Genomic DNA, 25,379 nt, shown 5'->3' on the forward strand with positions numbered 1-25,379 from the left:
TTACAAGCAATGACCAAGAATACTGTTTAGACCGCATGTCACTGATGAGAAGATGGCAAATATTGACTGTATGATGACTGAAATGGCCTTAAATGATCACTAGATGCATTACAGGATGTTACGTTTTCACACACATGCACAAACTGCATATAAACACATCAAACTTTCACTTTATAATACTCACTACTTTTGAGTACTTTTAAAAAGGCTATTTTTAGTCATATTTTTAGTAATATTTACAACAGATACTTTTACTCTACTCTAATACATTTTTGGGCAAGTAATGGTACTTTTACTTGAGTGTGATTCTTCTGTACTCTTTCCACCACTGGGCATATGTGTCTTAATATATGGTGTTTCTAGTAAGAGAAGTTTTATATAAATCAATGTTTTAGTAATAATAAAAGATTTTTTTTTCAAATACAAATGCTAAAAGCAAATTAAAAAGTGTCCAAAAATTATTCTAAAATTAAATCCATAAAATGAAAATTACTCTTGAAATAAAGATACTAAACTGTTTATACAGATATTTAAATGAATGTTTAAACTATTGATAAAAATGTATGCTTAATGAATACTAAAATAATGAAATATGAGATATATTTAATTAATCAATATAATTTTTCTATGGCAATTATTATAGAATTATTAATATAATATAATATAATATAATATAATATAATATAATATAATATAATATAATATAATATAATATAATATAATATAATATAATATAATATAATATAATGGCGACCCAGAGAAGGGCATCCGCTGCGTAAAACGTGCTGGATAAGTTGGCGGTTCATTCCGCTGTGGTGACTCCGGATTAATAAAGGGACTAAGCCGAAACGAAAATGAATTATCATAATATAATGATAGTATGTATAATATGATGATATAATATATTTTATGAATAAATAAATATACTGTATCTTATATATGTGTTACAGAGGATAACACTGATAATTCATGTAATAATAATAATAATAATAATAATATTCATTCATTCATTTTCTCTTTATTAATCTGGGGTCGCCACAGTGGAATCATCATTATTATCATTATCATTATCATTATCATTATCATCATCATCATCATCGACTACTATAATATAATATTTAATATAATATATGAATAAATATCAAACATGCTTTGTCTTAAATCAGTGTTATAGAAGTTAACACTGATCATTCATATAATAATAATGATAATAATCATCATCATTAACTACTCTGGTGAGTCCTAATTTTTTGACTTGAGACAATAATTCCTGGAAGTAAATTAAAGCATGCAGTATTCGTGCTATTGTACTGTATTTGGGGAATTAACTTTGATCATGTTTAAGAGCGGCCCCGTGGCCTCGTGGCCCCATCTCCATGACCAGCTGCTGTCATGTCTGTAATTCCTCCAGACGGCCCTACATCTACAACCATTCCCATAATCCCCTGTAAGTCTGTCTGCGGCCTGCTTTTCCCTAAATAAATCCTGTATGGATCTCTTCCCTCAATTGCTTTTAAGTGGTATGAGTGAGGCTCAGTCACATGACTGGCTGTGTTTTAGGGAGGTTTTGTTAATGGGACATCAATGTTCAATTGATATTTAATGCTTGTTCGCAAAAAAAATCAATTAATATTCTTCATTTTTAATGTTTTATGTGTTAAAATTGTTACGTGTTGACACTATATGCCATGAATTTGATCATTGCTTTTGACTTAATTATTAAACTGACTTAAAATCATGATATGTGCATATATATTTAATAATGTAATGACTACCTATTTCCAACATTCTTCAGATTATCTCCTTTTTAAAAACTTGTACAGGTCTGGAACAAGTGTAAGGTAGTTAAATGATGACAGAGTTTTCAGTTTTGGGTGAACTCTCCCTTTAATTAAAAATGCAATTGGATTGTGGTATTTATTCAGCCCTGGAAAGTTGCCTAAATGTACAATTTGCTTGCTAATTACTGTTCATTATGTTAATGGCTACATAATTGTATGTTCCTGTGAGTTAATTTGCTGTTTATCTGCTCAGATCAGCCCTAGAGATTTGGCAGGAATTATTGTGACATCATACAAAATGGGAATATATATTTGATGTAAAATATTGAATAGACATCACAGAGAGCAAAATAACATGCTGGATAATGCAACATTCTCAAGTGCTTTAGTATAAAAAAATATTGTCAAATTATATTTCATGTCAAATATGCTAAATTAATGATCCTTTTTATTGTATTTAAATATGAAATGTTTAATTCAGCCCTTTTAATTTACGTTTATTATTTATTCATTGTTGTATCTTTTATTATTTTGTATATATTATATTTGTTTATTTATTGTATGGTACATGATAATAGCGTGATAATGTTTTAAAAGTTTAATTCATATTTAATTGATTTATTTTTAATGTTCTGTTTTTATTCTGTGAGATTGTTTCATTTTTATTAAGTTTATGGTACATTTTAAAACATTTATATAATGTTAAACCCAAAATGTTAAGGTAACTCAAACTGTTTTCAGGAAACCGATTGCAACAAACCATTTAAGTTCAAAATCTAATCTATATGAGCACAGCAAAACCCAATAAATGAAGAGAACTCAAACCAACTGAGTACTGTGAAACCCAATACGTTTGGCAACTCAAACTATTTGAGTGAAAATAATCCAAATGAGTACTGTGAACTTACTCCATTTAAGTTGAAGTAATGAGGTATTTAATTAACTCATTACCTTCAACACTGAGTTCAAAACTCTTTTCAAATGAGTAGAATTAACTTTCAGTCAATTTTGAGTTAACTACACTCATTTCATTTGATAAAGTTGACTGTTGGGTTTTACAGCGTACAAATGTACATTGAAAAGAAAAGGTATACAAAACTAATACAACATGTTGAATGTTTAAACCAGAACTGGTTAATTCATCACAATGTATTATTTATTGTATTTTTTAGTTTCATATTATTGTATAATCATACCAGGCCCGTAGCCAGGGGAGTTCGGGTGGTTCGGAAGACCTGCCCCTCACCAACAAAGGTCCAGAATTTACCCCATGAGCTCATTTGTCCTATTTTGACAGCTATGCCATCATAAATAGTGAAAATAACCCTTCATTTCGCTTCAGTGTGACTTCAGTTAATCAGTTTTGGTCAATGCCAACAAATATTTTCATTAAAATCTGCCCTAAGAGAAGTCATCTTTCGCTACTGCATTTTTTTTCGAATAGAGAATAAGCATTTTATTTCCAATCTTGAAACAAAATTAAGCAATAAAAAGGTGTGAAGCACCAAAAGTGGACTGTATTGAATGTGATTTGAATGCTATGTGGGCTATTGTTTTTTTCGAATGTACTTTTTTTTTTACAAGAGAGGCTAGAAAAATTGTGAAGCTCTTCATTCTTATTGTTTTAATTTTTTAAAATTAAAATGTCTAAATTCTGACTGAGGACTGTTAAATGTGCTGGCCAGTTTGTTATTTGCCTAATAAATGATAAAAACTACAGTTTTTAATTTAAAACTTTAACAGATTCCTATTTTTTTGCTAATGATATATGATACAATAAATATGTATTTAAAAAAGAAATATTAATGAAATATTATATTAAAGTATTTCTTCATTCTAAATCTATAGGAAATATTTTTGGTATATCAAAAACTGTGGTTATGATGATCAATTTAAGATAATGCTTAAAATGTCACAAAAATTCAGTATTTAAATCTCATAATTAAATAAAAAATGGGGCATATAACTGTAAATAGGTCCAATTTCTGAGAAAAAAGAACTACCCCTTTTACCCGGGTGGCAACAGGCCTGCATACTATATTTTAATTTCATTTCATTTATATAATATACAATAGTCAACATTTGAAGTGAATCAAGACTTTTCATAAAGAAATAAATGTGTAAATATCTGCAGCTAAACTATGCTTATGTAATAATTCTAAATTACTGATAAAGTTATTCGTAATTAGTTAAAGTTATTAACTAATAAAGTTACGGTAACTAATAATAATAAAATAATAATAATAATAATAATAATAATAATAATAATAATAATAATAGTAAAAATACTAATAATTTTGATTGTAATGCAATAATGTGCACTTTTTGTAAAGCTGCTCTGAAATTATAGATACATATACTAGATATTGCAAACGGATCCTGAGCATGTGTCAATAGCGCCGCCACATTTGTACAGCGCTCCCAGGACAAATGTCATTCAACTGCACTAGTCAAGACTAAAGCCAATCTGAACATGCTGGACTTTAGCGCTTGCGTACGGATGTAGTAACAAGCAAACAAAGAAAACAAAGCATTTCAGGTTTCAGGACATGGATTAGATCAAATTTAACAGGGAGGAAGGGTAATACATTTCTATGCACACAAGCACACGCTCTTTGTCGACAATGCCCGTGCGGTCGCTTATCCATCGATGTAGAAAAGTGATGTAAAATTATAATTTTCGTAATTTAAAAAAATATTTGTATACTGACCACGGGGAAAACTCCCAATCATAGATATACAGTATGTATATATGTGTATATATCCCGGGCTCTGGATGGCCAGCCCTCTACTGCACCTTGATCCCACAATGGTGGCTCTATTGACGCATAACAACAATAACAACAATAGTGTCTGCGACATTTAATGTAAAAATCTATGCTTTGAAACAAGAATTGTGAAAAGCCCCAGCAAACAATGAGTTGGCGGACCGCCGGTGTTTTTTGGGCGGCACAAATTCAGCAGCTTGATACGAGTAGACCGCTGTCGGCGAACCAGCGGAAAGCTGCCCATTCTAAAATGATTTTGGCCCACCGGCGTTTTTTGGGTGGCACGCCGCCTGTGGGTTGCCGTGGTTGGACCGCCGTTGGGACACCAGTGGCAAACCGATGGCCCTCCCGGTGGTGTTTTTAATGTTGTAGGGTACTGGACCTGATATAAGTACTTTTGTTTAACATTTTTTACATTTTAAATGAATGATGCACTCAATAAAAATAAAACTATTAATAAAAGCAAAGTTTAGTATAAAAAACTGCAAGACATTTTAAATATAACAGGTTATCATTTAAACTAAAAAAGACAGTAAAGACAAATAAACTTGAAGTGAATTGAAATGTTGACTATATTTTAAGATTGTGTTTTATATAATTTTATTCAAAAATATATTGTATACATCCAAATCACTGTTACATTAGCCAAAGTCCAACCGTTCTCTCCCCATCCTACATTTCCCCATACAGTAATGCGTCTCTATTTTATGCGCATGCGTTCTAGCGCCAGGCAAAATCCTGAAATATATGACGTCACCTGTCTGTCGGGTCGTGCTGTATTGTTGCACAGGGGAATGAGAGCAACGCACGAGCTCGGAGCGTCCGCGGGGAGGATGGGACTGTTTACAAGGTAACTTCTCAATCTCCACCGCCAAACTGACAGCCACATGACACCTCAGGAAAGGCAAAACAGTCTGAAAACAGCCGACATTTTACTCCGTTTGAAGTGATTTGCCTTTAAAGGGTGGGACGTAGAGAGACACGCAAAATCGGCGGCTCAATGGCGAATTCTCGTCTGATTTATTATAAAACAAATCAAACACATTCGCTTCCAGTCGCATTGCGTTCGTTTGTATCGTGATTAAGTGATTATTTCTTCACTTTGATCGTGTTCCCTTCAAAACCTGTGCTTCTAGTTCACTTACCAACTCATGACAGTTTGATGCAATGTTGCTATTTAAAACTCATTTACATGCTAGATTTACTTCGCCTTAATTCAGACAGTAGTTGTCACTGTTTTGCCAGCTGTTTTGCTACAGGACAAAGGCAAGTAATGATAATTAACATCTATTTTTCATACACTGAAAATGTTTATTTTGGTGCGAATGAAATGGTTTACAAAGTGAGATCCACGGATGAAACGTTAGAAGAAATGTGTTGCTCATTTAGGACAGAAGTATGCAATAAGTCTGGAGGAAAGCGATTTTGTTAGTAACTTGTGGTCTTGAGAGAGTATGCGTAGGTTTTTGGCACATTTGTTGTAGTTTTTTTTTTCTCCTTCTGCAATAACTTGATACTGTGGTTGTTGTGGCTTGTATAAATAAGGACAAAGCTGAAGCCATGGTATTCATTGAAATTAGATCCCGTTTACAAAACCTCTATGTGAGTTTTGTGGCATTTGGTTTTTCTAGATTTGAAGTCATGTAATATGTTTGTGTACTTATAGAATTGGACAAAATACTGTTTAGTGGACATGTATCTAAAATTACTGAGGTTCATACATTCGGACGTTCTCCTTACGAATATAATTTCAGAAAAGTATAAATAAATAGTAAAATCATATTAGCCGCGAACATCTATCAGAGTACAATGTTGTTCACGGTCAATTAAATAGTGCTGATGTTGTTTTGAAGTTATACTTTCATGTTATTTCAGACCGAATATTTAAAGTACTGTGGTAAACAATTTAGGGAGCATGTCACAAGTTGTCACTGAACGAATGTTCAAATAGAAAACCAACTTTACCTCAATTCTTACCTCGTGGGTGGAATTATCACAATAATCCAGCATATCAATATTTTGTCCCACCCCTATTATTGAATAATCAAATGTAATGTAAAATAACACTGTACATTCTTCATTGCTGATGATACTTCACAACGCAGATCCTGATGTGACTATTGCGAATGCATACATTGCGATATCAATGCTGAAACAATATATTGTGCATTCTGAAATATTAGGGTTACACAGATATTTTTTTTGCAATGAATCCACTGAATAAACTATTTTGTTTAAACCTTTCAGTGAATAGTTCTTAAATGTACAGTTTTCAGATTGTGTGAAGAACATTTAAATAATCTAAAGAATGTTTTATTGATTTTAAAGGATCTTCATGGAACCATGAAAGCCGTTGACTATATATTTTTTGTATTAATAGTGTGAACTCTTTCTGTTTTGGAAAAATAATTCAGTTCAATTCAGTTCATGTTTATTTCTATGGCACCTTTACAATGTAGATTGTGTCAAAGCAGCTTAACATAGAAGTTCTAGTAAATCGACTGTGTCAGTCCAGTTTTCAGTGTTGAAGTTCAGTTTAGTTCAGTTCAGTGTGGTTTAAATTTCACTGCTGATAGTCCAAACACTGAGAAGCAAATCCATTGATGCGCATCTCCACAAGTCCAACTCAAAATAAATGGATTATATCCAGATTAGGCGATGTACAATATATCAAACTTGGCTGATAAATGTTTATTTTTTAATGTTATTGGTATTTACCAGATGAGAAAATAAATGATTGGCTAAATTCAATTCAATTCACCTTTATTTGTATAGTGCTTTTACATTGTACATTCTTTCCCTGTTGAGTTTTGACTGGTGCCTTAATCCTTCTTGGAAGTTTTGGATGTGTTAGTTGCAAAGTCATATTTACATTAACAGGATTTTTAACATTAACATTTAAATAATGTACCTTTCTAACATTATTGTTAATTAGTGTACATCGATTTTATTTTTCCTTGAAAGATGGAATTTCTCTGTGAGGTTTGCATGTTCTCCCCGTGTTCATGTGGGTTTCCTCCAGGTGCTCTGGTTTTCCCAGCAGTCCAAAGACATGCGCTATAGGTGAATTGAATAAACTAAATTGGCCGAAGTGTATGCGTGTGAATGTGAAAGTTTATGGGTGTTTCCCAGTACTGGGTTGCAGCTGGATGGGCATCCGCTGCATAAAACATATGCTGGATAAGTTGGCTGTTCATTCCACTGTGGCAACCCCTGATTAATAAAGGAATAAAAGAATAAAATGAATGAATCAGAGTACATTCTGTCATACACTAAAACACTATGGTATTTTACACAATTGATATTGCTACATTTTGTCAGTTTCACACACAGACTTGCCTCTTTTGGTTGGTTTTAGACATTTAATGATGAAATTGCAAACTTTTGACAACAACAATGTAAACTACAAAAATGTGATTCTCTGATATTATTCGCTTGTTAAGTCTGAGGTCACGCAAAGCAGTCTCTGAGTCCAAGCACTATATCAAACTGTACAAGCAGTCTCAACAAATGGTACTAATAAACATTTACAAAGCACTGTAATACTTTCGAAAATCATGATTGCTATATTCACGCCTAATATCAGATGGCCAGACAGTGATACGTTTTTGTACAAATTGTTAAAACATTGGTGTCTGTGGTGCAGCAAGTCCAGAGACTAATGTGTACATGACTTTATAAGAAATTCACTTTAATGTGGGATGTGACTAAAAAGTGATCATGAACTAATATTTTCTCAATTCAAATGAGTAGGGGCTTTGACCCGGAAGCTGTATTCCATACGTCACGACTTAACAAGTGGGTGGACATCATTTTTATGGTGGGCAAGTTGGCATTTCTGTGTGGAGTTTGCATGTTCTCCCTGTATACGCGTGGGATTCCTCCGGGTGCACCGGTTTTCCCCACAGTCCAAAGACATATGGTATTGGTGGATTGGGTAAATAGAATTGGCCTTAGGGTATGAGTGCGTGTGGGAATGCGAGAGTGTATGGGTGTTTCCCAGTACTGGGTTGCGGCTGGAAGGGCATCTGCTTAAAACATTTTGGAATAATTGGCCGTTCATTCCGCTGAGGCAACCTCTGATAAATAAATGACTTAAGCTGAAGGAAAATGAATGAATAAACATTGCCATCTACTTGTTCGGCAAGCATTATGCAGCTTTTTTTTATAGTAGCTTTTGTGGATTCATGTCAGCAATGATCATTTTTACTACATTTTTGAAATTTCGCAAAATAAAATGCTGTGATCGAAATCAGTATCTAATTTTTCCAGGAGAATTTTTTCAATTACTTTCCCTACCGTGTGTTGAGTCTCGTGGCCCCGCTTTAAGGCTAATTGATACTTATTATAGACCATTTCAATGAGGTGATGTTATTGGCCTATGAACATTTCCTGCCTGTTGCCAAACTATTTCATAACTGTAACAAGAGGCGATTCCATCATATCTTAACGACAAAACAGATATCATAACATTATTTATCAACATGTGGATGTTTTGGGATTCTCGGAAGCTATGGAAATTAAAAATGTGAACCAGGAAATACGTTAGGACCATTGGGAATTATGTTAGGACCATTATTATTATTTACATCCATCAAAATTGTCCATATTATGATTCATACTTATTATATTATACGGCCAAGCGCACGTGTATGGTGCAGCGCAGCCTTTACATACCGTCACACCTCTTAAAAAATTTTACCACACATCACAACGACATGACGCACAAGTTTTGTGATTGGTCGGTTTGTTAGCAGTGATGAGGGTGGGTGGCGTGTAGGCATGGGCCAGTATAACATTCTGACGGTATGATAACCTTGGATAAAAATATCACATACTGTGATTATCGCTTTAAAATATGTTTTTTTAAATGTCTGGGTAAAAAACAACAAATTTTTTCTCCTTTGAACAAAATATAAATAAATTTTTTAAAGATTTAAAATATTTTGGAGAAGTAAACATGTCAGGCTAAATAATTAAAATGAATCATTGACTTCTGCTGTCTTTATTCTTTTCAAAAACACAGATTTATTTGCTATTTAAAATGGCATCTTTGGATGGACATAATGTTGTCCTAAAAAAAAAAGTAAATAAAAAAACGTACACATACCTTGGGAACGGTATTACAGAAAATTGTGGTGGTTTCAAAACCTTGACTTTTCCAAAGCGCAGTATACCTAAAAACGGTTATTGTCTCATGCCTAGTGGTGTGGGGAGCTGCATTTTAGTCAACGTGGGATTTAATTTAAGTTGTTCACAACTGATGTTCAATAAATAATCATAGATAATAGATTGTGTGTTTACATCAATTATTTTTTAATCAAATAATGCACCCTTTATTCAGAAATCTCTCACTTCTAATATGTGAGCACATTTAATGTACAGAACATGTCAGTGTACAATAAGGGCAAAAACATTAAATAAACAAATAAAATAAATAATCGTTCATTAATCAAAATTGAGTTAAAATATTCAATAAATCGAGAATTTGATTTTAGGCCAAATCGCCCAACCCTACCCGGAATTCCCAAAAAATCCTCTCAAGCAAATTCATGGCTTCTCTCCCATTGCGCCTTGTAGCTCTACTTCAGTATAATGATCTTGAATGATAGTGAAAGAAAGACGTGTGGGGTCCCTCTGAGAGGATGAATCAAACAAAGCCTCTGCGACACTTAAATATATTATTTTCTCCTACATCGTTAATTGCATGCAAAGTGGAATAATTACATTGCCCACCATTAGCACCGTCTGCACGCAATCCTCCCCACTATTTGAAATAAATGCAATAACGAGTAGTTCCAGCATTCTTCTATGATCAACCTCACATGCACAGACATGCAGTGACAACGTAAGTATTAAAGAGAAGGGGATTCTCTGATCCGAGCTGAAATCGCTGCTCGCTCATGGATGCTAATGCAGGTTTGTTCACATCGAAAAATCATTTCCACATTCCTTCATATCCACGGTTGCTCATCCGGGGCTGTTTGACCTTATTAATTTGTTGCACCGTGCAGCGTTCAGCGTCTCGTTTAGTCACACCTCTTGTACTTAACATGCCGGGCGATAAGCCAGATCCCTCCAGCATGGCCCAGAATCCTCCTGCCTAGTCAATTTTTTTGGGATGGGGGGGGGGGGGGGGGTGTTGGGTGGTTGATGGTTTTTCTGAAGAGGGCCTGCGTGTGTGCATACATGCGGTGCACAGCAACGGGAGTTTGTTTTGCCTAATTAGCTAGGCTGGTAGAGATGCTGACATGAGACGTGTGGGAGATGTCTTTAATTACAGAGGTGGAGTCACATTGACACATCTGCAGTATCTCAGTGCTGGAGAATGCCAGAGTTATGCCAAAGCATGATACTGGGACTTCTGTCAGGCTGCAACCGATACCAGACGCAACACTCCACCCTTCTATTGGCCTGTGAGCTAATTTGGTGGAGCTCTTTATTTTGGGTTTAGAGTGTTGTTTATGTGTAGTTACTTAAGTATTTAGGCCTACTGTATGATGAATTTAGGGAAGGCATGGTGGCACAGTGGGTAGCGCTCTCGTCTCACGGCAAGAAGGTCACTGGTTTGAGTCCCAGCTGGGTCAGTTGGCATTTCTGTGTGGAGTTTGCATGTTCTCCCCATGTTCGTGTGGGTTTCCAACAGTGCAAAAACATGCGCTAAAGGTGAATTGGGTAAGCTAAATTGTCCGTAGTGTATGTGTGTATGTCTTGGTCCACCAGGTTGGGGGTTGAGCATTGGGAAAATGTAGATTAGATGTTACGAAACACCAACATGGTGCGGCTGTGGTTAAAATATCAAGTTCGATATAAACGGCCCTGTTTCCCAGTGTTGGGTTGGAGCTGGAAGGGTGTCTGTTACGGTAAACATGCTGGATAAGTTGGTGGTTCATTCTGCTGTGGAGACCCCTGATCAATAAAGGGACTAAGCTGAAAAGAAAATGAATGAGTGAATGAATAAACGGCCCTCTGAGTAAGTATGATGAAATTTGTGTTGAATAAAACTGTTTATTGTGTAATATGTGTGTGTGTGTGTGTGTGTGCGCACATTGAAGCTGGTTTTCTTTTGCTCTGGATGCAGAATTGAAAGTAATAGCAGGACGGGTTGGTTTGGATATTCTGGATTGTCACATGCTCATGCTGCTTTGATAAGATAGAAGATGAATTGTAATCTTGTTTCAAGTTTGAAGACCGCATGCAACCACTCTGTGTATCCATGGCAACAGATGTCTTTAAAGCACCGTGAAGGATGTCTCATGTTTGTCTGAAGTGCTGTGCTGTATATTTATTATTATAAAAAAGCACATCTACTGTTACTTGAAAATATAAATAGATATATGTGCCAAGTACATGTATGGGGGTTTATTTTATTGGCTCCACTGCATGTATTGTGACATTTTCAGTTAAATAGTGACTGTTAAATGCATAGTTCACCCGAAAATAATACTCACCCTTTACTTTTTTATTTTGTTCCTGTTGGACACAAATGAAGATAGATTAAAGAATTTTGGAAACCAGTAACCATCGACTTCTGTAGCATTTGTTTTTCCTTCTATGAAAGTCAATGGTTACAGGTTTTGAACATTCTTTAAAATATCTTCTTTTGTGTTCGAGAAGAAGCTCAAACTGGTTTGGAACAAGTCAAGCATGAGTAAATGATTAGCTTTTTTTATTTTTCAATATTTAGGTTTACCACCTTTTAATATAATAGAACAAAATTCATTGTTGTCATATAATACATTTCTGTTATAAAAGGCTTTATTTAATCATAAAAATATTTACAAAGTCATAACAATTAACTAATAATTCTAAAATAATTTAGTAGGTAAATATAAAATAAATATAAAAATTATACACTCACCGGCCACTTTATTAGGTACACAAGTCCAACTGCCCATTAAGACAAATTTCTAATCAGCCAATCACATGGCAGCAACTCAATGCATTTAGGCATGTAGACATGGTCAAGACGATCTGCTGCAGTTCAAGACCGAGCATCATAATGGGGAAGAAAGGTGATTTAAGTGACTTTAAATGTGGCATGGTTGTAAGTGCCAGATGGGCTGGTCTGAGTATTTCATAAACTGCTGATCTACTGGGATTTTCACGCACAACCATCTCTAGGGTTTACGGAGAATGGTCTGAAAAAGAGAAAATATCCAGTGAGTGGCAGTTCTGTGGGCGCAAATGCCTTGTTGATGCCAGAGGTCAGAGGAGAATGGCCAGACTGGTTAAAGCTGATAGAAAGACAACAGAAACTCAAAAAACCACTCGTTACAACTGAGGTATGCAGAAGAGCATCTCTGGACACACAACACATCAAACCTTGAGGCAGATGGGCTACAGCAGCAGAAGACCACAGCGGGTGCCACTCCTGTCAGCTTAAGAACAGGAAACTGAGGCTACAATTCACACAGGCTCACCAAAATTGGACAACAGAAGATTGGAAAAACGTTGCATGCTCTGATGGGTCTCGATTTCTGCTGCAACATTCGGATGGTAGGGCCAGAATTTGGCGTATCAACTGTATCAACAGTTCAGGCTGGTGGTGGTGTAATGGTGTGGGGAATAATTACTTGCCTCTTTTGGGCCCATTAGTACCAATTGAGCATCATGTGAACACTACAGCCTACCTGAGTATTGTTGCTGACCATGTCCATCCCTTTACGACCAGTGTACCCATCTTCTGATAGCTACTTTTAGCAGGATAATGCGCCTTGTCATTAAGTGCAAATCATCTCAAGACTGTTTTCTTGACCATGACATAGAGTGTCACTGTACTCAAATAGTCTCCACAGTCACCAGAGCTCAATCCAATAGAGCACCTTTGGGATGTGGAGGAACGGGAGATTCGCATCATGAATGTGCAACTGACAAATCTGCAGCAACTACCTGATGCTATCATGTCAAAATGGGCCAAAATCTCTGAGGCATAGTTTTAGTACCTTGTTGAATTTATGCCATGAAGGATTAAGGCAGTTCTGAAGGCAAAAGGGGGTCCAAGCCGGTAATAGTAGGGTGTACCTAATAAAGTGGCCGGTAAGTATATGTACTCTTATGTATGACAATCAATACATATAATGTAAATATTACAGGGACATTTTTTTTTACTTGCGTTTTAGTCAAAATAAAAAAAATTAAACACACTTTTTTTTTTTTTTAATATCACTTGTGGCATTTTAGGTGTTTTTTCCAATGATATTAGTTTCATTGTGAGCAAACTTTATTTATTGTCACCTGCTGTTTGTTTCTCTTTCGATCTGTCCTTATCAGAGGTGTTGTGTCAATCCTGGTGCCAATCCCTCTTCACCTGTTTGTATTTGACATTGCACTATAAAACTGCACTATAAAAGTCACATCACATAATTACAGAAATTATTGTGATAAGTTATATTATGCCATTGATTATATAAGCATTATACAACAGCATATTTTTTTTTAATCTATGTATTAGTTATTGCTGTTGATGTATTTTTATTGTTTAAAATGTTATTGTTTAAAATATTGTTTATTTTTATAATTATAAAAAAGTGACTTTATAAATTGTTGTAAATTTGGTCTGGTTTTGCCATGAAAGAAGCTGATGTGGCAATACATTTAAAGCACAAATGCTTCCAAGGGATAAAAACCTTTCATTCTTAAGGTTATTAAGATTCTGTTATTTGATGTCCTTGAAAAAATGGCTTTACGTTATTTTTGAAATTCAAACTCATTAGAACAACTCCCAAAGCATCAGTAGTTTTCATGAAAATGTGAAAATATTTTGTTCAGCTTAAGCAGAGTTTTAAATTAGTTTTTCTAAGCTCACTGACACATCCAACAGAGATTAGATGCTGAAACGATATATTGTGCAGCCCTGTATATACAAAGAAATAAACTAAGGATTTTTTGTAATTATACCTGTTTAAGTAACTTTAATTAAAAAGCTTGAGCAATTAATCGAAACAAGAAAACCTGATGCCGTCATAAGCCTAGAGTGTGTATTTGTGTGCGTTTGTGCCTGAGGGTTTGTGTGCACCGAATAAAAGATGGTGTTTTGGGAGGCCTATCCTCTCTCTGTCCAGTCTAGTGGAACAAAAGCCCAGTGTAGCTGTTTAAATTTGCCATTCTCTCCTGGATGAAGCTCAGACAATGCTGTGATCTCATGTTATTCATATTGCGCTCTTGCTTTGGCACCCTAGAGCTCAAACAAGCATTGCACCTCTAACCACCCAGAGACAGAGGCTCTCAGCTGGAGCTGGGACACAAAAACCATTCAGACGATCCGTCATTTATACAGGTTCATCCAGTATCAATCGCTGCCGCAGCCCGGGTTGCCTTCTTGCAACATATGAGTGACGCAAGAGCCCTAGTAGCATTCCATAATGCAAGACACTGCAGGTGAATGGAGTAAAACAAAACAATAGTTATCACCATACTAGCACAGTTGATTGGTTAAGTTAAAGGTCCCATGAAATTAAAATAAAATATAATAAATAAAATAAAATATTTTAGATGTTAGTATGAGTAATGTTTGTTTTTACAATATCTATAAGCTAGTGCACATTAAAACAACGATAAAATTTGACTCTATAAGATATAAAACACATATAAACATGTGAAGCTTGTAGTTTGTCATTTCCGCCTCAATGGATCAGTTTTATTCACGACACCTCATACCTTTAGTTTCTCATTAAACCTTGACCAATCAAATGCTTTCTAGTATCTGACATACTCCGCCCCCTCCAAGACGCTTCTCATTTGATGTGCTTGAGCTCAGCCACTCTCACTGGCAGAGCTATGAGGAAAAACTAAATGCTATTGGGTTTTCTTTTTAAAAGGGGAGGGGCTACACTATTTAAAAAATATCTTCATGGCTCTTAGTGCCTTGGTTAAGTTCATTTCCGAATTTTTCATTGCCAGTCTTTTCAAGTTGAAATGGTTTGTTTTGGGTCAATTTGGAATTTCCACAACCAGCAGAGCCCCGGGAATGGGAGAGAGGTCGGATTGACCTCCCCCAGATTCAAAATGCTATGCTTAAATATGCTAATAAGGCCATGTTTTCTTAAATCTGCATTAATTTGCATACATTTCTGGCACATATATCTGAATTTTGAATTTAGAATCAGAAGTCTTGTTTCTTTTTTTGACACATTAAAGTTAAAGAGTTTCACTGAGTGTATTTTGTGAATCAGTTTTTATCACTCAGTTATTCAGAAAATACCATAAACAGCCAGATAAAAAATTATTTTCACATTTTTTTTTGTGGAATAAAAATTTATGTAATCAGGCAAATTTAAAAACCTTCAAATATAGATATGAATAAAACTGCAGCTTGGTGTGGTGTGGAGATTTATGACTAATTAATTTTGAGAAAACAGCCCTTAAATAAAATATGGACTGTCATTTAGAATTACAATCCCAATCCCTAGCTTGATTTCTGTCCCCCCTTTGTTATTTGAAAGTATCGTATGTGAAAGTACACTAAAAAATATTAATTGGATTTATTAAATTTTTAAAGGTAACTGTTTGCAAGCAATTTATATGGGCTGAATTTAAACAAATTTAGTTGTAGGGTTGTCATGATATTGGAATTCGGTACCAATCGATACTGGAATTTTATAAATGTCCATTTACTGCTAACATTTAAGCACATTCTTAAACAGCGCTGATTTTCCATTGTGTTCCTGTGCTCAACAGAAATGACTGTGATTGGCTGTGAAGGTCATCAGTTTACCAAAATCACCGCTGTTTACTGAGTGTAAACACAGATACAGGGACACTGGAACATTTTAAAGTCATGTCTATCAGCTGGTTTGTCTATAAGCTGACATTTGAGCGATCCGCTGATGAATCAGGGCTTTTAAACGATCCAGTGTTCCTGTATCTGTACAGTCAGTAAACAGCGGGGAGTTTGGTGAACTGATGACCTTCACAGCCAATCACAGTCATTTGTGTTGAGCACATAAACACATAGGCAAATCAACAGTGTTTAAGAACGCGCTCAAAAGTTAGCGGGAAAAATGGACATTTTTTAAATTTTTGTATCGATTGGTACTGAATTCCAGTATGGTGCAGCCCTATTACGTTTAACATTATTACATTTAATTTGTTTATTTAAATTCAGCCCATATTAATTATTTGCAACCAGTTACCTTTAAAAAATTAGAAAAACCCAATGAATCATTTTTTTCAGTTTATGGTTCCAGTCTTTGTGTATCTGTGTTTGCACTTACTGAACAGTGGTGACGAGCGATAAACTGATGATCTTCATGACCAATCACAGTCACTTCTGTTGAGCAGGTGAACACAATAGCCAATCACCAGTTTAAGAACATGCTTAACAGTGCTCAAATGTGATTGAGAAATGGACGATTTTAATATGTCACTACCGAACTTGATACTTTTGACAACGATATGAGAAAAGAGTAATGAAAACTGCAAAAAATAAATAAATAAAGAAAAAAAAAATTCCCTTATTTCACAAGAAAAATGTTATGCTCGCTTGAAGTGGTTTTGGATTTTGTTAAAGGTGTGAAAAAGTGTTAATGTTATTAATGGGAGATGGAAACAGATTTACCGAATAAACTCCTGAAGTAGCGAACATTATGGCCATGTGACTGATTTATCATATGTCTCCATTTTGCTTGCCTTGTTTTACTGTTGGTTGCTAGGTTACCAATACTACAGTCAGTCACTCCAAAGAGCTTAGAATCACCAAGAGGCAACACTCAATAGAATGTTCTATTGCAACAGTAGCGCCCAGCAACAGCCCCGTGATTCCGCCATATTGGAGTGAAAGCGATCGACCATCCAGTCAATCTTATTGCTGTCGCGATGGCAAGCAGCTGTTTTGTTTTTTATTTATTTACTTATTAAGTGCATTAAAGCTGAGATACAACCTGAAAGACGTCAATACAACACGTACTATCACAATCATCAGCACTTTTAATAGTTTATTTTACAGACTTATAACATGCGGCTGTTCTATTGGAATTTTCATTCCAAAATGGCCACCACGTGATATTAGCGGCTTTTTCCCAAACTAGAGTATCGCCTCTTGGTGATTTTATGCTCTTTGGTCACTCTAACAACCTATGAAAACGCAGCTATCATACATTTATTTTTTGAGATCTTTAAGAAGATTTGCTTCATGTTTGGATGAAAACCTGGCTATTGATAACATGCTATGACAGAAACATTTATATGTAAATTGGATGTTTTGTTTACATTATACTGAAAAAAGAACACTTGATAAAAGTCAACCTCAAAATGGACAAATAGATGATTTTTTTTTCGTGTGTGTGTGCGCGTGCAGTGTCTCGCCATAATTAAGATCAATAGAGTTCCACTGACTCTGTTAAAACTATTCTACTTGGATGGTGTACTACTGTTTGACTGCTCTTTAGGAAGGTTTCTTGCTGTATAAATATAACCAGATCCAGCATGTAGACTTTGAGCGTGACGCTGGATGGAGAGTTGCCAGTTTAGATAAACAAAACCTAAAGGCATTTCCAAATGAGGTAAAAACTCCAAGGGTCTATCTAATGTTTACACAGATCAGGTGTGGAACATGCTGTTTGTGTTTTCAAGGCACGTAATATAGAATCTGATATTTTTTTTTATAACCCAAAGCTTGGAACTTTTCAAAGTATTTTGACTTTGTAATTAGTATCCTAAATAGATTTTTAAACTTGCTGTTGTTGCAAATGATGTGGTGATCTCCTTGTGAGGAAAACAATTGAAGTATTTTAAAAATAATTTTTGTTTTATTATTGCTTGAACGTCTGTGAGAGCACACTGTAAAAAAAATATCCATATTTTTCAACGTATCCGTAAGTTTCCTTATTTTTAAGTGTTTTTCATTTATTTACAGTTGTTAATTGCATTATGGGAAGTTGATCTTGGCTCTGTTGATTATTGATGTTGGAAATTCAATTCTACAGTTTAACAAATTGGATAATTTGTTAACACAAATGCATAAAACGAATAATACTAATAGTAATAACATTATACAAATAATAATAACATTATACAAATGCAATTGTCATGAATAAACTGAAAAGGCCACCTGAGGTGAAGAAGGCATGAAGGTAGTGCTTTTTTATATTTATGTAGAAAGTAATACTTTTTGTAATATTTTAGTCCTTTAACTCTTTTTCATTTGTAAAGATATTTGCAATGCACCTTAACACACCTCCTTTCTAGACCGGAACACCCATGAACAAAGCAGCGCAAAATGGATTTACTACTTAAACAATGTGCCGCAAAACGGGGAAAATTAGGGTTGCGCTGGTCTGAAAATTGTAACAAATCGCGCCAAACACGTTTTGCACCTTATTGCATCGGCTGTATGATAGGGCCCTTAAGGGTAAAAGTTGTTGGAAGAAAGATCAAAGTCCCATAATGCAATTCAAAAGCATAAATAAATAAAAAGGGAAAAATAAAAACATGAATCAAAATCCGAAAACTGCTAATTTATAGAATTTTTTTTACAGTGCAGCTGAAATTTCTCTTGTATGTTTTTTGCAGTATAGCAGCCAAAATTATATTATATTTTTATTCTTATTTTTATTTGTTTTATAATTATTTATTTAATATGTTTAAATTTTGTTTGTTGTGGGAGATAATTGCGTTTAATGTTGTTGTTGTTGTTTTTTTTGGTCAGCTTTTCACATTTAATTTTATTTTTAGCACTATTTTTCTCCATCTTGAAAACCCCTGTCTTCGGTGAGACACGGGGAAGGCGTGACAGCCATCCTACATGGAGTTTGTTTAAACTGATGACTTCACCATATGGAGAAAGTGGCGTCCAGCAGCCATTGTCCTTTTGAATCCACATCAGAGGCTCGAGTCATTTACCCAAACAGCAGAAACATCGCAGCCTTGAACTCCACTTGCACCAGGAAGACAAAACCGACAATTAATACACATGGGGATTGAAACAAAGACGTTTTGGAGTTCATTGTTCATTCAAGAGCTGAGGGCGCTGTAGCTAACTTTGCCAGCGTTAACTAAACATTTCAGTGGGCCATGAAATTTGTGCAAATGTGGGTTTAGCTAAAGTGGAAATGCAAGACCGCCGAGGCTGAAAATGCAATCAAGTCTGAAGGTTTCTAATTGGCTCTGGGTCGACGCCGACACATGCGGTAGGGTGTTTCCAAACAGTAGCCACTATGATTTTTTGGTTTTTTTGGGAGGTGGATTTTATTACCCTTTTTGTTACCAGGGTGAACCAGCGGGTTTGGCAGCGACTAGAGGCCCTTCAGGCGCACATTAGAGCAATAATAGAGGAGAAAACTGACTACATTTGTCCTGCGGCGTGGAAGAAAGGCAGCAGAGCTCTCAGCTACATCCCCTAGACTACGGACAAAAGCAAGACTGTTTGCGCCACCAGAAGTATTTTTACGCCAAAAAAAGTGAACTATTTATTCACTTTCTGCTGTATTTAATGAGGCCGATAATGGTTGCGGTAGGGTTTGGGAATGCCAGGTCATGTCTCTGACTTAATTATTTCCATGTTGGCTACCACTAGCTGTCGAACTTGATAGTTAAATAGCGCTTGTCAACACTGGCTGTCATATGCGGCTATATGTTTAAGTCCAAATAAATCACAGGCTGTTTCTCTAGGGCGGAGGTGCAGGGTTGTCACACCTTGAATTCAGACACACCTGTGAGGGAGAAAAAGGTTTTCGTCATGGTCCAAAAACATTGATTGTGTGTCGTTAATGAAACGTAGGACTGTGCAATATTGTCTGTGGTAATTTGGCAATTGTTGTTTTAACAGTGTTTGAGTTGATTATGTCACTCACTTTGGCACAAACAAACAAAATGCAGCATGATTATACAAGCAATTATTCATAAGAGATGATATTGTAGAGCACCTGAATTGTTATAGTTAAAGCAGTGCTTCCCACAGGTTTGAAATATACTTGTGGTGGTAGCCGGGTTGAAACACTCCATTTACCCACATCACATACTGTAAATGGTTAACAACAAAACATAATTATATTTTTAACAATACATGTATTTATTATGATACTGTTATAAACTGTTTCTTTTCAATGGGTTAAAGTAAAAGAAGACTCTTGAATAAAAAAGAAGTACACTATTTCTCTTACTTTTTAAAAATTCTGCTTCTCTCTCTCTCTCTCTCTCTCTCTCTCTCTCTCTCTCTCTGTCAAAGCAAACTTGAATGCCAAAGCATTTTTGATATGTATAAAATATGTAATTTTATGACAATCAAATTAATAAAATATACAGTAAATGAGAAATAAATGACGGAAAAAGGAGTAAAAAAAGACAATATCTCTAAATATTATAATTACGAGTTTAAAATGTGTAGATTATTTAAATTAGGCAAATGCTTGATTAATCATTACTAATGGTGTACGTATATTTTGGAGCCAGATTCAATTTTATTTGGAAGAAGCAGCCTTTGTGACGCAAGCCAAGATTCGTCGTTATTTTTATGTTTCTCTTGCTCTCGCGACTGTGCATGCGCAGTCAGCTGCAAAGCCAAGTGAAAGTAGGCTTAAATTAAAAGGGCAATGCAATAATGAATACGATTAACAACAGCTTTAGAAAGGGAAAGCAAAAATTTTGATTTAGAAAAGCTGATCAGACACGTTTTTAAGTGCCAAAAAGAAGTATCTCTGTGTGTTTGCAGAGTGTGTGAGACTGTCTGTAGGAGTGTTAATCTCTTGCACACAGAATGAAACAGGTAAACGATCGAAAATTTCCCACTTAATCGATCATGGATGTTTGGTTATATTGGGCAGATAAAAAAAATATAAAAGGATGATGATGATAATAGTAAAAAAAGTGTCACTAAATATATTTGTGTGGCCGTTAATATACCTGGGCGGTTTGCCTAAGTAAAGTCTATGGGCCCTTTCATACACGCGGAGCAATAAGGCGCAAGACGTGTTGGCCCAGATGTGTTGCTATTTTCAGACCAGCACAACAGTAATTTTACCGTTTTCCACCACATTGTTTAAATAGCAAATCCATTTGCGCCACTTTATGGACTCATGGGTGTTCTGGTCTAGAAAAGAGGTGTGTTAAGGTGCATTGTTGGCGCGTTAGTTGTGCGCCTCGCTTAATGTTACACATTGCTTAAAACAAGCAGGATGTACTGCAAAATTATTATTTTCTACATAAATATCAACACCACTGCCTCCATGCCTTCATATCGGTGGGCTTTTTCAGTTTATTCATGACAATTTGCTTTTGTATAATATTATTATTATTAGCAGTGATATTTATTATATTCATATTTATATTTGTTTCAATAAAAACAAGCTTAGATTTGTCCACCTGTCAGGTTTTGGACCATATGGGGCGTAGCATGTGTGTTTGGACATGACTCAGTTGTTTGACAACACTTCACTATTATTGTTAATTTATTCCTTTGCTGGAAATTAAAACTGAATTTAGAAATTGTCAAATCTTTGCGCTTAACAAATGAAATTAATGATATAGGCTAATTGATGTCTTCAGTGGAGAATGTACAACAACGTTTCCTTATCCACGAAAGAGAGAAAGTGAAAGTAAAGGCCGATTGGAGGACGCTCATTCTTTATCCACTGCAGATGGTCTGTTTAACCGTTTTCTCACTATTGAAGCGTTCAGCTTTTCCACTTACAAAGTCCGCTATGTAAATAGCAAATGCGCAGATGCGTGATGAGACTTGAGATGAGATGAGAATTTGATTGGTTTAATGCACGTTATGCTCAAAACACACCCATAACTCATTAAGAGAATAAGCACAACCCTGTCAGACCGTGTGCCGTGGCACAAAGCGTATTTTCCCGTCCTTAAAAAAGCAAAAGTGGATTCGGACACGCCCTTAATACTTTTGCGCCCTGCGATTTAGACTGCGCCTAGACCGTTAAAATAGAGCCCTTTGTGTGGGAAGCAGAGTTAAAGAGATTCTACTCTTCTCTTACTTGTTCCAAAGTTGTTCTTTTTTCTTAAGAAAATATTTTGAAGACCATAAAGGGTTATAACCACTTGGGGGTGAGGAAAAAGTGAATACTGTTTCATTTATTAACAGTTCATTAATAGATACAGCAAATAACAAATTGTTTTGTTATTTTTTTTGTTGTTTTGTGATGTGGATTTAAAAGGACAATGGCTGCTGGACGCCACTTTCTCCATATGGTGAATTGTAAATTACTTAAAGTTGGCATAAAATCAAAATGTACCCAGGTATGATCCAAGCTTGGAGCTGGTTGGGTGGTGTAGGACTGCCGGGGTTACATGTGAAAAGCCTAATTTGCTCTGAAAATTTTTAATCAAATACCATAATCTACCTTCCCCCATTAAAACAATTTTTCTACACTTCTGGTCACATGTAATGCCTTTAGGGCGGTGCTGACAGTCCTTTAGGGTGTGTCTCCTTTTTGCTTTGCCTTTGTGGGAAACAGTTGTTCAAATGAATATAATGTGATTCTGTCTGTTAAATTAAGCTCCTCATCATCTGGCATCTTAAAGAGCCCCTAATTTGCATTAAAAAATGTCATGTTTTGGGGGTCTCCAACAACATGCTGATATGCGTGCAAGGTCAAAAACACTTTTATTGTCCTATAATCTGCATTTATTTTTAGCTAATTATCCAAGCGACTCCCATATAAATCGTTCAGCGATTCATTTGCTCCCAAACCCCTCCTTAGCGAAAAGCTAATCTGTGCTGATTGGACCGATGACCCAGTCTATTGCAATTGGTCGAATGGGTTCAGCAAGAGACAGAAAAAAAACACCCACCACAGCTACAGTAGTTGCAGAAGCTACAGAGCCCACTGCAGAAATGCAAAAGTTGAACTATTTTCAAAATTGAACGCACAGCGTGTGTAGGAACAGCTGATGGTGGCCATATCAAAGGCAAACAGCAGAGGATCGCCAGTTCAGAAACGCATTTAAATAGGTAAAGGAAGAAGCACGCGTCACATTTTTCAAGTAGTTTTGGATGAGATATGTGAACAGCCCATACAGATTTTACCTTAGAGATCCATTACAAGCACTGATCTATAATAGATATGTGAGTTCACAATTAAACACATATTTTGCAAACTACACAAAACAAGGCAACAATTTTAATCACACTTACATGTTATGATCTGGAGGAAGAAGAAACGTGTCTATTTGAATTGTAAAAGTTACTGTCAAAGTCCCTGACAAAGTCTGACAAAGTCCCATAGTCTCCGCTGCTTCTTTAATAACAAACAGTCGACGAATCCCGTGTTGCAGAGTAGGTTATTGTATTAGTCATCAGAAAAATGACAGTAATAAACACTACAGTAGATTGGCTAAGCTGTGGTATTGTTGTGAAAATGAACAATAACCCTTTATTTCCCCGCAGCCGAATCTCCATCGGTCTGTGATCGTCATCTTGGCGTCATGATCAGTCCCATGATCCCCGCACCTCCTCTAGTGTGTGGAAGGAAAACGCGTACACATTTTACTGGAACTGGAAGTGTACATATTTGATGATGTACTATATCGGCGTCGATGCGATCAAACTAAAGATCCGAACCCAACTGGATTAATTTACTCGACTCCGAGTCAAATAGTTAGCTTAAGAATCAATAGTTTTAAACAAGGTGCACTTTTAGATTTAAACCTCAGCTGGATGTTTTCATTCATATAGAGTTGTGTTGCACACTGCATGGAAGGTCATTTTCAAAAACCCATAATAGGGGCTCTTTAAAATGCATCAGACTTCGTGATTTCGGTGGACAGTAACTGAGTGCAAACTGGCGTTCAAATCTTTCTCTGTTTTGTTAGCAGCACAAATCTTTCATCAATCCAATTGATTCTCAAATGACAGAATCAAGCACCGGCCTAAGTGTTTTTTTTTTGTGCTAATTTATAAACCGTTTTTAATCGGATGTATGTCACGATAGGGTAAAAAAAAGGACAATCTTAACTTTCGTTTCACGCCAACTTTAATACAGAAATTTGCCGCCACATACTGACCGTTTTAGTGTCAGTTTTGTTTATCTATGACAGGTTTTCATTATCAAACCCCACCCTCCAAACATAAAACAAAAAACAAGCAAAAAAAAAAAAAAAAACACACATCATTTTGTCAACATCAAACTCCCCAGATCTGATCTTCGACTAAAGCTCGCAACGTTTTGTGCCTTAAGTTTGGATTGTATCAAATAAAGATGACAGGACTGAGCGCAGATCAGTCCAAGATCATTTCAAGATCTTTCTGGCACGTTTTACTGCTAGAATTTCACTTTGTCTGTTTGGACACTGACTTTTGCTTGTTTCTATTTTGAGGAAACAGGATATCCTTTCTTTTATGGCCAGAAACTAGCAGTTTTTTTGCTGTGTAATGAGTGGGTGTGTTGATATGACTCTTGTGTAAATGAGGTGATATCTGCTGGCTTTTCAAAAGCTTTTCCGTGTGTCTACTTCTGATTTATTAGAGCCAAGCTTTTATCCATACCATCGGAAGATTCATTTTTGGCCAAAGGGGATGTTCCCATTTCTTCACTTCACTACAGTGTTTAGAAAGGCGCAGAGAAATTTGATTTGGGATAATCAGGGTGAAGGTCAGTGGTGGGTGGTGGAAAAGCCCTTCGCAGATATAATGTTCATACTGTAAAGACTTTCCCCATAGGACTGTGTCTGCATGATGCACATCCTGTCATCAGGCACACCCGACTCTATACCTGACAATCAAAGTGTGTGAGATATCTCCAGAGAGGATGTAAGGCTATGGCAAGCTGTTTTAATCGAAATGTTCCAAGCAGTACTGCACATTTGCTACTGCAAATTACATTAGAGGCTCTACAAAGCAATTCTTACTAGTAATGATAATTATGGCAAGCTGTTT

The 25,379-nt window shown here is 35.7% G+C and overlaps 1 protein-coding gene across 1 annotated transcript in view; it reads left to right on the forward strand.

The window, feature by feature from the left end:
* Positions 1–5,311: 5,311 nt before the first annotated feature.
* Positions 5,312–25,379, forward strand: part of daam1a (dishevelled associated activator of morphogenesis 1a) — a 129,338-nt gene continuing 109,270 nt past the window's right edge. The window contains exon 1 of the mRNA XM_056476467.1: positions 5,312–5,399. The gene's annotated coding sequence lies outside the window, so the exon portion shown is untranslated. The remainder of the gene's footprint in view (positions 5,400–25,379) is intronic.

This window comes from Danio aesculapii, chromosome 17 (assembly GCF_903798145.1).
Source record: "Danio aesculapii chromosome 17, fDanAes4.1, whole genome shotgun sequence".
NCBI classification, from domain to species: domain Eukaryota; kingdom Metazoa; phylum Chordata; class Actinopteri; order Cypriniformes; family Danionidae; genus Danio; species Danio aesculapii.